Source organism: Mobula birostris, chromosome 22 (assembly GCF_030028105.1).
Source record: "Mobula birostris isolate sMobBir1 chromosome 22, sMobBir1.hap1, whole genome shotgun sequence".
In the NCBI taxonomy this organism is placed as follows: domain Eukaryota; kingdom Metazoa; phylum Chordata; class Chondrichthyes; order Myliobatiformes; family Myliobatidae; genus Mobula; species Mobula birostris.
Genome location: NC_092391.1, coordinates 6,124,426 through 6,137,991, shown reverse-complemented (window position 1 = coordinate 6,137,991; position 13,566 = coordinate 6,124,426). Strand labels below are relative to the sequence as shown.

Here is a 13,566-nt window from a genome sequence, read left to right as displayed (position 1 = left end):
TTCCGTAAGATTGGTTAGACATGGCCTATCACACACAAAGCTATGCTGACTATGCCTAATCAGACCATGTCCATCCAGATACTCATAAATCCAATCCTTTAGAATGCTTCCCAATAACTTTCCACAATTGACGTCAGGCTCACCGGCCTAAAATTTCCTGGTTTATTTTTAGAGTCTTACTTAAACAGTGGAACAACATTAGCTATCTTCCAATCCTCTGGTATCTCTCCTGTCTCTCAGGATAATTTAAATATCTCTGCTAGGGCCTCTGGAATTTTTGCGCTTGCCTCTTGTAGGATCCGAGGAACACCTTGTAAGGCTCTGGGGATCTATCCACCCTAATTTGCCTCAGGGCAGCAAACATCTCTTCCTCTGTAATCTGTACAGGGTCCATTAAGTCGATGTTACTTTGCCTCACTTCTATAGTCTCTGTGTCTATATCTCCCAAGTAAATACATATGCATAAAATCACTTAAGATCTCCCCCACCACTTTTGGTTCCATACCTGGATTACCAATCTGAATTTCCAGAGGACCAATTTTGTCCGTTGTTTTCTTTTTGCTCTTAACATTTCTGTACAAACCCTTAAGGCAACCTCAGGCCCTCTTTTAGCCCTCTGTCTTTCAATAGTTCAATGGTTCAGTTTAATATCAGGGAATGTATACAGTATATGATCTGAAATTCTCACTCTTCACAGACATCCATGAACCAAAAAACCCCAAAGTATGAATGATAGAAAATGTTAAAACCCTGAAGCTCCCCTCCCCTCCCACGCACAAGCTGCAGCAGAAGGATCAACCCTCCCTTACCTGCTCCAGCAAAAGCATCAAACCCCCCCACCCACCATGCAAGCAATAGCAAAGCCCCCCCCCCACCGAGACCATGATCCAGAGTCCATCAAAAACTACTGTCTGTCGCAGCATCTTGATGTCTCAGACAGGTTCCCTGTCCCCAGCAAGGGAGGGAGAGATATCGCTCCTGACAAAGTGAAACGGGAGGCCAGTGGCTCACTGTTTTGTTGTTATAATATGCCGCGTCACTTGTTTGAGTTCCCTGACTTGAGTGCAGAGGACTTCTTTCAACAGCACCATACACCACCTGTCGTCTCGGTGTTTCAATCTCCTGCAATGCTTCAGTCAGTGACAACAGTGAGGAATCGGGTCGTCCACAGGACAGCATCCCGAAGGTGCTCATCTTTCAGACCGCACCAGGAGGTATCACAACACCAGACTGCGCAGTGAGTCCGAGAGCAAGAACACACCGCCCGTGAAGAACCATAGCTTGAGTGCAACTGTAGATCACGGACTCTGACAGGACACCAGCCACCTTAAAAAGGAAAAGAGAGGCATGAGAAGAGAAAAACAAGCTGTGCTTCAGTGTTCTCTTACATTTCTTACACTCCATAAGGAACTATTTAATGAAATGATAAATCAGATTTTTAACACAATTAAATTTAAGTCATTGAATTGAGAAAAAAAGAATACACAGCATTAATGTGTTGAATGAAAATCATTCCTTGCATTTTAAAGTAGCATCCAGATGTAAAAGGATTTTGATGAATTATGAAGAAAGTGTGACTTTTATTTCATTAATTTTTCTCAGTTTTTAAAAATTCTTTTAGCCCGGCACTGCCCACACTTTCACAGAAATAGCAAGCAGGGGAAAATAAATTCCCTCATCGCTTTTGTGCACTGGAAACTGTTTTTGCTCCCAGCTGAGGAAAATGGGTGTCATTTTGAAATGGAAGACATCGCAGGTGTGCTGAGTACAATAATCATCTTTTATCAAAGCTACCTGCAGGTTGTTATCCTCATAAGTAGCAGAAAACTTGTAAGGAGTTTTCCTTTTCACAGAGCGCCAATGTGTGAGACACCACAGTTCTTGTGTATTTTAAGAGTGATGGCATAAGCCATCAGATATCTCATACAGGCCTGTGTGACATTTAGCACTTTAAGACAAAATCAGAATCTGGGTTAATATCACTGGCATATGTCATGAAATTTGTTTTTTTGTGACAGCAGTACTTTGCAATATATAACAAAAAACTGTAAGTTAGAATAAGAAGTATAAATGAGAAAGTTTAAAAAAGTTTAAATAGTACAAAAAGGGTTGAGAAAACATGAGGTAGTGTACATAGGTTCAATGTCCATTCAGAAATGTGATGGCGGAGGGGAAGAAACGCTTCCTGAGACAACGAGTGTGTGCCTTCAGGTTCCTGTACCTCCTCCCTGATGGTAGCAATGAGAAAGTGGTATGTCTTGGGTGATGGGGTTCCTCAATGATGGATGCCACCTTTTTGAGGCATCACCTTTTGAAGATGTTGATGCTGGGAAGGCTGGTGCCCATGATAGAGCCGGTTGATTTTTCAACTTTCTTCAGCTTTTTCCAATCCTGTGCAGTGCTCCCTCCATATCAGATGGCGATGCACACAATGCTCTCCACAGTAATGACCAGTACACTTTACACTATCCAGAAAGAAGACTGTTCATCCTGTTTGTCATGCTCTAACCTCAGAGACAAAACATTACCAATGTTTTCACATCTCTAATTTTAGATTAGATTAGATTATGAGGACACGCAGTCCTCTTTTATTGTCATTTAGTAATGCATGCATTAAGAAATGATACAATGTTTCTCCAGAATGATATCACAGAAACACATGACAAACCGACTTAAAAAACTAACAAAAACCACATAATTATAACATATAGTTACAACAGTGCAAGGAATACCGTAATTTGATAAGAACAGACCATGGCACGGTAAAAGTCTCAAGGTCTCTCAAAAATCCCATCATCTCACGCAGACGGTAAACCTCCAGCACCGCCAACTTGCTGATGCAGCATACTGGAAGTATCCGACCACAGTCCGACTCCGAGTCCGTCCGAAAACTCCGAGCCTCTGACCACCTCTTCAACACCGAGCACCGAGCACCATCTCTGCCGAGCGCTTCGACCCTGGCCCTGACAAAAGCCCTGATTTGGGGCCTTCCCCTCTGGAGATTTTCGATCGCATAGTAGCAGCGGCAGCGAAGCAGGCATTTCAGAAGTTACTCCAGTGATTCGTGCTTCTCACGGCTGTCTCCATCAAATCCAGATTGTGCACGGCCCCCTAGTTACACATACGATATTCATTCGGAACGGCCGCGCGCGCTGCGTTGTGCCGCCATCTTCTCCTCCCTCCTAGTGGATGCCTCTGTCAGCACACAGTTTAGATCTGAATAAAATAATCCAGATCACAAAAGTACGGATACACACACTGATTTCAAGGAGCAGTGCCTCAAAAAGACAGTGTCCATCATTAAAGATTCCCACCACCCAGGACATGCTCTCTTCAGATTGCTACCATCGGGAAGGTGGTACAGGAGCCACGAAGGCACACACTCAGTACTTCAGGAACAGCTTCTTCCCCTCTGCCATCCGATTTCTGAATGGACATTGAACCCATGAACACTGCCTCACTACTTTTTGTTATTTCTATTTTGCGCTACTTACTTAATTTACTTAATTTAACTATTTTACATATATATACACACACACTTAACTGTAATTCTGTAATTCACAGTACTTTCTCTATTTTTATGTGTTGCATTGAACTGCTGCCACAGTTAACAAATTTCACAACATATGCCAGTGATATTAAACCTGATTCTGATTCTGAGCTAAACTGAGCACATTCTATTTTTTCATTTAACAATGGCATCTCCTATCTTTTTACAGAATTCTGCAAACCGATTTTTTTTTACACATGTTGAGTGATTTGTACATCAAGGCATTTCTAGTTCCTTTTTAATTTTAAAGTGCAGTTCTGTCAGAAAGCACAAAATAATTAAATCTTTCTTTGAAGCTGCCATTGTTTGGTGGAGAATTCCTTTGTGAACTTCCTGGCACTCGGCGTGAACTGAATCTCCTGGATTTCTGAAGTTTCTGTTCTTTTATTTTCAGCGTTGCCCCAAATTCAGTGACTTTGAGCACCCAGCTGGCAAAATGGTTGCTGAGAGGCATGGCCTCAGGGAGCAGGGTTCAAGTGGAGGATATTAGACACCAGGTTTCTCTAAGTGCCTTTGCTTTGGTTCATTGCTCCATAGAGCTTCCCAGCTGAGAGCTAACAAATCTCATACAGCAGAGGCAACCGGAAGCCGGAGTCTTCGGCTCATACTTATTGTTTTATGAACCAGTCGCCTCGCTGGTTGTGCCAGGAAGCTGTATGACCTTTGGAGTAAAAATATTTATTAATTTATTTTCTGCACGTTCTAGGAAGTTCATTTTCAATCATTTTTCAGTTCATACATAAGGTACTTCGTAAAAAGTTCAATAGGTATACTTTTTAAAAAAAATAATAATTAAAATAAAGCAACAGAATCTTCGCAGATCCAGAAAGTTCAGTCGGAGCCGCATGCTGGGAAGTTGACAAATCAGTTTTTCAAAGTTCAAAGTAAATTTATTATCGAAGTACATATATGTTCACCATATACAACCTGAGATTCATTTTATTGCAGGTATACTCAATAAATCTATAGAATAATAAACGTAACAGAATCAACGAAAGACCTCACCAATTTGGGCATTCAGCCAGTGTGCAAAAGAGAACAAACTGTGCAAATCCAAAAGAAAGAAGTAATAATAATCAATAATAATTGGCCTGATATGGGAACACCAGAAAATCCTACAAAAGGTAGTGGATTCAGCCCAGTACATCATGGGTGAAACCCTCCCAACAATTGAGCACATCTACATGAAACGTTGCCATAGGAAAGCAGCATCCATCATCAAAGATCCTCACCACCCAGGCCATGCTCTTTTCTTGCTGCTGCCATCAGGTAAAAGGTACAGATGTCTCAGGACTCACACCACCAGGTCAAGAACAACTGCTACCCCTCAACCATCATGCTCTTGAACAAAGGGGAATAGCTATGCTCATTTAAGGACACTTATATGGTATTTTCTCTCTCATGATTTATTACTATTTATTTATATCTGCATTTGCACAGTTTGTTTATAGTTTACAGTTACTGCTCTATGGATTTGCCTGCAGAGTATGCCTGCAGAGGAAGAATCTCATGGTTGTATGTGGTGATGTGTATATACTCTGATAATAAATTTTACGTTGAACTTTAAACTTTAAATAAGCAATAAATGTTGAAAGCATGAGATGAAGAGTCCTTGAAAGTGAGTCCGTTGGTTGTGGGAACGTTGCAATGATGGGGTAAATGAAATTGAGTGAAGTTATGAGGGGTAGTAACTGTTTCTGAACCTGGTGGTGTGAGTCCTGAGGCGCCTGTACCTCCTCCCTGATGGCAGCAGCGAGAAGAGAGCATCTCTTGGGTGGTGAGGAATCCCTGACGATGGATTCTGCTTTTTTGCGACAGCATTTCATGAAGGTGTGCCCAATAGTAGTCTTATAAGAAAGAATTAAATAGTTAAACCTACAGAGTGAGATGAAGGTTGTTCAACCCAGAGGACTGTGGCTGTTGTTATCTCCGACTCTTAAACACAAGAGATTCTGCAGATGCTTAAAATCTAGAATAATACATATAAAATGCTGGCGAAACTCAGGAGGACAGGTAGCATCTACGGAAATGAATAAACAGTTGATGTTTCCAGCTGGGACCTTTCATTAGGACTGGAAAGGAAGGAGGCAGAAGCCAGAATAAGAAGGTGGGGGGAGTGGAAGGCATACAAGTTCGCAGGTAAAAGTTGAAACCAGGTGAAGGGAAAGGTGGGTAAGTGGGGGAGGGGGAGATGAAGTTAGAAGCTGGGGGGTTATAAGTGGAAGAGGTAAAGGGCTGAAGAAGAAGAAATCTATTAGGAGAACTCCAGGAAATCCTACTTGTTGTAGGCAGAGCAAAAGTGCTCGACAAAGCAGTCCTTCAGTCTACATCAAGTCACAACGATGTAGGAGGGGCCGCATCAGAAACACCAGATATAGTAGATGACCACTGGAATTCCCTACTCTTTACCCTATTCTTAAAGACTCTGCATTTTCTATTATTTGTTTAGAAAAACATAACTTAATATTTTGTTCCACATCCAGTTCTCAAGTGAAAGTGACTACAAACCATTCTGTTATTCCAAGAGAAGAAAGGATTTCAATCATAACACCATCACATCACAAAGCCAAGTCATGATAATTTTGGTAAACTAACAGTGGCACAGCAGTGTAGCAGTTAGCGTAACAACGCCAGAGACCTGGGTTCAATTCTCACTACTGTCTGTAAGGAGTTTGTATATTATCCCCCTTTCTGTGTGTGTTTCCTCCGGATGCTCTGGTTTCCTCCCACATTTCAAATATATACGTGTATGTAGGTTAATTGGTCACATAGTTGTAATTGGGTGGTGTGGGGTTCTTTGGGCCAGAATGACCTTTTACTGCGCTGTATCTCTAAATATAATTTTAAAGATAGATCGTGAGAGCAAGACACACAAAGTCCTGGAGAAACTCAGTGAGTCAGTCAGCATATATGGAGAAGAATAGACGATTGATGTTGCAGGCCAAAACCTTTCAGCAGGATCACTTGAGTCCCAAAAAGGCCTACTCTCTTCAATTCCATCTTTTAGAGTCATACAGTGATACCATGGAAAGAAGACCTTCAACCGCACTCGTCCATGCTCTGGCTATTGAGCTAGACCCACCTGGTCCATAGCCCTCTAAAACTCTCCTATCCATGTATTCTTTTATTATTCAGAGATATAGCATGACAACAGGCCCTATCGGCCTAATGAGCCCTTGCCATCCAGTTACACCAATATGGCCCATTTATCTCAAGCAACACACATCAAAGTTGCTGGTGAATGCAGCAGGCCAGGCAGCATCTATAGGAAGAGGTACAGTCGACGTTTCGGGCCGTGACCCTTCACATCAGAACTAACTGAAAGAAGAGCTAGTAAGAGATTTAAAATTCCTCGTGTTGGCCCATTTATCTACTAACTTGGAATATGGAAAGAAACTCGAGTATCTGGAAGAAGGCCATGCAGTCAGAAGGATAAACTACAAACTTCTTACAGACAGCATAGGTCTGAACCGTGTTGCTAGCAATGTAAAGTGTTATGCTACTGTGCCGTCCCTACATCTAGATGGCTAACATGCTCACCTCAACAACTACCCTGACAGCTCGTTTCAAACACACACCAGCCTTTTTGTGAAGAAGCTGCCCCGACGTCTCTTCTAAATCCCTCAGCTCTGATCTTAAGCCTATGCCCTCTTGTATTCAGCAACCCCTTCCCTGGGCAAAAGACTTTGCACTTTCACCCATTCTGTGCCCCTCATGGTCCTTTTGAGATTTAATCCTCTTAGTAAATTTTCAGTGACTTCAACAGGATTTTAAAAAATATTGTTATCAGTTATTTTACTTTTAAATTTTGTAAAGGGATTATTGTAAAGTTTTAATATGCCTGACGATGGTGGCACAGTTTTAATATGGCAAGTGATGGTGGTACAGTTTTAATATGCCTGATGATGGTGATACAGTTTTAATATGCCTGATGATGGTGGTACAGCTTTAATATGCCTGATGATGGTGATACAGTTTTAATATGCCTGATGATGGTGATACAGTTTTAATATGCCTGATGATGGTGATACAGTTTTAATATGCCTGATGATGGTGGCATAGTTTTAACATGGAAAGTGATGGTGGTTCAGTTTTAACGACAGCAAGCAGATGATTATTAACTTCAGGAGGATGAAGCCAGAGGTCCATGAGCCAGTGCTCACTTGGTGATAGAGGTGGAGAGGGTCAGCAACTTTAAATTTCTCAGTTTTATCATTTCAGAGGACCTGTCCTAGGCCCAGCACAAAAGTACAATTGCAGAGAAGCATAATAGCACCTCTGTATCCTTAAAAGTTTGAGAAGATTTGGCATGACATCTAATACTTTGTCAAACTTCTATAGATATGTGTTGGAGAGTATATTGACTGGTTGCATCACAGCCTAGTATGGAAACACCAATGCCCTTGAATGGAAGATCCTACAAAAAGTGGATATAGCCCAATCCATCACAGGTAAAGTCCTCTCCTCCATTAAGCACATCTACAGGGAGTGTCACAGGAAAGCAGCATCAGGGACCTCCGACACCCAGGTCATGTTTCCTTCTTCCTGCAGTCATCAGGAAGGAGGTATAGGAGCTTCTGGACTCTCACCATGAGGTTCAGCAACAGTTATTGCCATTCAACCATCAGGCTCCTGTACCAAAAGGGGTAACTTCATCCAGCTTCACTTGCCCCATTACTGAACATTTCCCACAACCTATGGACTCACTTTCAATGACCCTTTATCTCAGGTTCTCGATATTTATTGCTTATTTATTATTATTTTCTCTCTTTGCATTGCACATTTTGTTATCTTTTGCACGTCGGTTGCTTGTCCGCTTTGTTGGATATGATCTTACATTGATTCTAATATGGTTTTTGGATTTACTGTGTATACCTGCAAGTAAATGAATCTCAGGGCTGTATGTGGCGACATGTATGTACTATGGTAATAAATTCACTTTGAACTTTGAACTTAGATAGTGCTGCAGTTTTAACATGCTGAATGATACATTTCTAAAATGTCAAGCCCACCTGACTTCCTTCCTCTGGGCCCTGTCTCTTGTTGGATCGTCCCAGCCGAGCTCCACAGATCTGCACAGCCACCCACCCATTTCCACCAATTCTCTATGCTCTGACAGATGTTCTTGAAATCTCAAACCTGCTATCATCCATCCAGATCCTGGAGAAAAAAAAAGGCCTTTCCTTATATGGGTCGAGGGTAGTGGGAAAGGGGTTAGTTTTCTGTTGTTACTTGTATCTTGTATGTGCTACAACACCATCACACTGAGCACAGGGATCCCCAGGGCTGTGTGCTCAGTCCACTGCTGTTCACTCTGCTGACCCATGACTGTGCTGCAACACACAGCTGGAACCACATCATCAAGTTCGCCGATGACATGACCGTGGTGGGTCTCATCAGCAAGAATGACAAGTCAGCATACAGAGAGGAGGTGCAGCGGCTAACGAACTGGTGCAGAGCCAACAACCTGTCTCTGAATGTGAACAAAACAAAAGAGATGGTTGTTGACTTCAGGAGGACACGGAATGACCACTCTCCGCTGAACATCGACGACTCCTCCGTAGAGATCGTTAAGAGCACCAAATTTCTTGGTGTTCCCCTGGCGGAGAATCTCACCTGGTCCCTCAACACCAGCTCCATAGCAAAGAAAGCCCAGCAGCATCTCTACTTTCTGTGAAGGCTGAGAAAAGTCCATCTCCCACCCCCCAATCCTCACCCCATTCTACGGAGGTTGTATTGAGAGCATCCTGAGCAGCTGCATCACTGCCTGGTTCGGAAATTGCACCATCTCAGATCGCAAGACCCTGCAGCAGATGGTGAGGTCAGCTGAGAAGATCATCAGGGTCTCTCTTCCCGCTATTAGAGACATTTACACCACACGCTGCATCCGTAAAGCAAACAGCATTATGAAGGACCCCACGCACCCCTCACAAACTCTTCTCCCTCCTGCCATCTGGCAAAAGGCACCGAAGCATTCAGGCTCTCACGACCAGACTATGTAACGGTTTCTTCCCCCAGGTCATCAGATTCCTCAATACCCAGAGCCTGGACTGACACCAACCTACTGCCCTCTACTGTGCCTATTGTCTTGTTTATTATTTATTGTAATGCCTGCACTGTTTTGTGCACTTTATGCAGTCCTGCGTAGGTCTGTAGTCTAGTGTAGTTTTGTGTTGTTTTTGTATTGTTCATGTAGCACCATGGTCCTGAAAAACGTTGTCTAATTTTTACTGTGTATACCAGCAGTTATGGTCGAAATGACAATAAAAAGTGACTTGACTTGCCTTGACTATGTGTGCTTTGTGCTGTGTGTGACTGTTGGTGCTGTGTTTTGCATCTTGGCCCCAGTGTAAAGTTGTCTCGTTTGGCTGTATCATGGGTATTCATGTATGGTTGAATGACAATTGAACTTGAATTGAATTGAATTGAATAATGAGGGAAGATCTCCACTATCTGGTATTCAAAGCTACCCTTTGTCCACACCTTTGCACACTTACTGTACATAGAGAACAGCAGATATCTTCCATTTAAATCAGCAACCCACACAAGTGAGATAGATCAGCTAGTTGATTGGTGTCACAAAAACAACCTTGCACTTAATGTCACTAAAACCAAGCAATTGGTTGTGGACTTCAGGAAGGGGAAATCAGGAGAACATACTGTATACCAGTCCTCATTGAGGGATCAGCACAATAAAGGGTGAGCAGTTTCAAGTTTTGGATGTCAACATCCCTTAAGATCTATCCTGGGCTCAACATATTGATGCAATTACAAAGGAGGCACACCAGTGGCAATATTTCATTAACAGTTTTAAGAGATTTAGTAAGTCAGCAAAGACTCTTGCAAATTTTTACAGGGATGTACCTTGGAGAGCATTCTAACTTTCTAACGGGATGATGTTTGGTACGAAAGGCCCACTGCACAGGATTGGAATAAACTACCAAGTGTTGTAAACGCAGCCCTCTCCATCGTGGGCAATAGCCTCCCACCATCAAAGAAATCTTCGAAAGGCAAGGCCTCAAGAAGGTGGCATCCATCATGAAGGACCAATGCCATCTAAGACATACACTCTTCTTGTTACTACAAATCAGAGAGGAGGTACATAAGCCTGAAAACACGTTTGCAATGTTTTTCCATCCTGCATCAGATTTCTGAACAGTCTATGATCCCATGAACACTACCTCACGATTTTGTTCTCTTTCTGCACAACTTGTTTAATTCTTTTTGTAACTTTCAGTATATTAATTTTTTATGTATTACACTATATTGTTGTCACAATGCATCATGTCAGTAGTAATCAATCTGAATCTGATTCTGATTCTAATGAGATCACTTTATTAGGTATACCTGTTAACCTCATTAATGCAAATATCTAGTTAGCCAATCAGGTGGCAGCAACTCAGTGCATAAAAGTAGGTGACGTGGTCAAGAGGTTCAGTTATTGTTCAGACCAAACATCAGAATGGGGAAGAAACATGATCTAAGTGACTTTGGCCGTGGAATGGTTGTTGGTGCCAGATGGGGTGGTTTGAGTACGTCAGAAACTGCTGATCTGAGATGTTCATGCACAACAGTCTCTGGAGTTTATAGAAAGTATTGTGAAAATAAAAACATCCAGTAAGTGGCATTTCTGTCGGCAAAAATGTCTCGTTAATGAGAGAGGTCAGAGGAGAAAGGTTCAAGCTGACAGGCAGGTGACAATAACTCATATAACCATTCATTACTACAGTGGTGTGCAGAAGAGCATCTCTGAACACACAGTGCCGCAAACTTTAAAGTGGATGGACTACAGCAACAGAAAACCATGAACATACACAGTGTATGTTGTCAGTGTAGATACCTCCTGTACCTAATAAAGTGGCTTCTGAGTGTACATATATTTTATAGAGTCACAAAAACAGGCCCTTTGGCCCATCTAGTCCATGCAAAACCATATAAATTGCCTAATCCAATCGACCTGCACCGGGACCATAGCTCCATCCATGTACCTATCCAAACTTCTCTTAAATGTTGCAGTCGAGCTCACACCCACCACTTGTGTTAGCAGCTTCTTCCACACTCTCATGACCCTCTGAATGAAGAAATTTCCCCTCATGTTTCCCTTAAACATTTTAACCTTTCACCCTTAACCCATGACCTCCAGTTGTAGTCCCACCCAACTTCAGTTTGCATTTTCCCTAACTAGACTCCTCACAATTTTGTATACCTCTATCAAATCTCTCCTCAGTCTTCTACGTTCCAAGGAATAAAGTCCTAACCTATTCAATTTATGAGCATTGACATTTTATAACCTAAGAAAAACTCTCCGCAATGAGGTCAAGGAGATTAATGTTTGCAAAAAACTATTTAGCTGCATTTGTAAAATGTGAATGCAAAGCACATTCTATATTAATCAGAATCAAGTTTATTACCATTGGCATGTGACCTGTAATTTGTTAACTTAGCAGCATCAGTTCAATGCAATACATAATCCAGTAGAGAAAAAAAGATAATAATAATAATAAAGTAAATCAATTACAGTATACGTATATTGAATAGATTCAAAAAAACATGCAAAAACAGAAATACTATACATTAAAAAAAGTGAGGCAGTGTCCAAAGATTCAATGTCCATTTAAGAATTGGATGGCAGAGGGGAAGAAGCTGTTCCTGAATCACTGAGTGAGTGCCTTCAGGCTTCTGTACCTCCTACCTGATGGTAACAGTGAGGAAAAGGCATGCCTTGAGTGCTGGAGGTCCTTAATAATGGACACCTCCTTTCGGAGACTCCGCTCCCTAAAGATGTGCTGGGTACTACGTAGGCTAGTACCCAAGATGGAGCTGACTAGATTTACAACCTTCCGCAGCCTCTTTCGGTCCTGTGCAGTAGCCCCTCCATACCAGACAGTGATGCAGCCTGTCAGAATGCTCTCCACAGTACAACTATAGAAGTTTTTGAGTGTATTTGTTGACATGCCAAATCTCGTCAAACTCCTAATAAAGTATAGCCACTGTCTTGCCTCCTTTATAACTACATTGATATTTGGAACTAGGCTAGATCCTCAGAGATCTTGACACCCAGGAACTTGAAGCTGTTCACTCTCTCCACTTTTGATCCCTCTATGAGGATTGGTATGTGTTCCTTCATCTTACCCTTTCTGAAGTCCACAATCAGCTCTTTCGTCTTACTGACGTTGAGTGCCAGATTGTTGCTGCGGCACCACTCCACTAGTTGGCATATCTCACTCCTGTCCGCCCTCTCGTCACCATCTGAGATTCTACCAACAATGGTTGTATCGTCAGCAAATTCTCGATGGTATTTGAGCTATGCCTAGCCACACAGTCATGTGTATACAGAGAGTAGAGCAGTGGGCTAAGCACAATGTTGATTGTCAGCGAGGAGGATATGTTATCACCAATCCACACAGACTGTGGACTTCCGGTTACATGTTTTACATTAACATGTAAGATAGGCAGCACTCAACCTAAACACATTTATTTCTGGAATTAGCAACAAGACTAACCTACACAGGGGATAGGGGAGTACATCTGTAGGTTTGTAAGAAGTAAGCTTTCTGCCCATATCTTGAAGGAGGCATTTCTGGCATGGTAGCATAGCGGTTAGTACAACGCTTCACAGTGCCAGTTGTAAGGTCAGAGTTCAATTACCGCTGCTGTCTATAAGGGGTCTGTACATTCTCCCCGTGACTGTGTGCCTTTCCTCCTGGCTCTCCGGTTTCCTCTCACATTCCAAAGGTGTGCAGTTAGGGTTAGTGTGCTGTGGGCAGGCTATGTCTACACCGGAAGCATGGTGACACCTGTGGGATGCCCAGCACAATTCTTGCTGATTTGATTTGACGCAAAGGACGCATCTCACTGTATGTTTCTATGTACATTTGACAAGTAAAGCTAATCTGATCTAAGAAACCTAATCTTTCTGAGCATGCTGAACTGAGATTCCAGTTTCTTTAAATAAAAACTCAGGCTCATGTTTTACTTTGAAAGACTAGTTCATGAATAGTTTATAGACAATACTT

General features: G+C 42.1%; 1 protein-coding gene across 8 annotated transcripts in view; it reads left to right on the top strand.

The window, feature by feature from the left end:
* LOC140186043 (DENN domain-containing protein 1A-like) overlaps positions 1-13,566 on the top strand; it is a 630,918-nt gene that overhangs the window by 363,910 nt on the left and 253,442 nt on the right. The gene's annotated exons all lie outside the window — the stretch shown is intronic.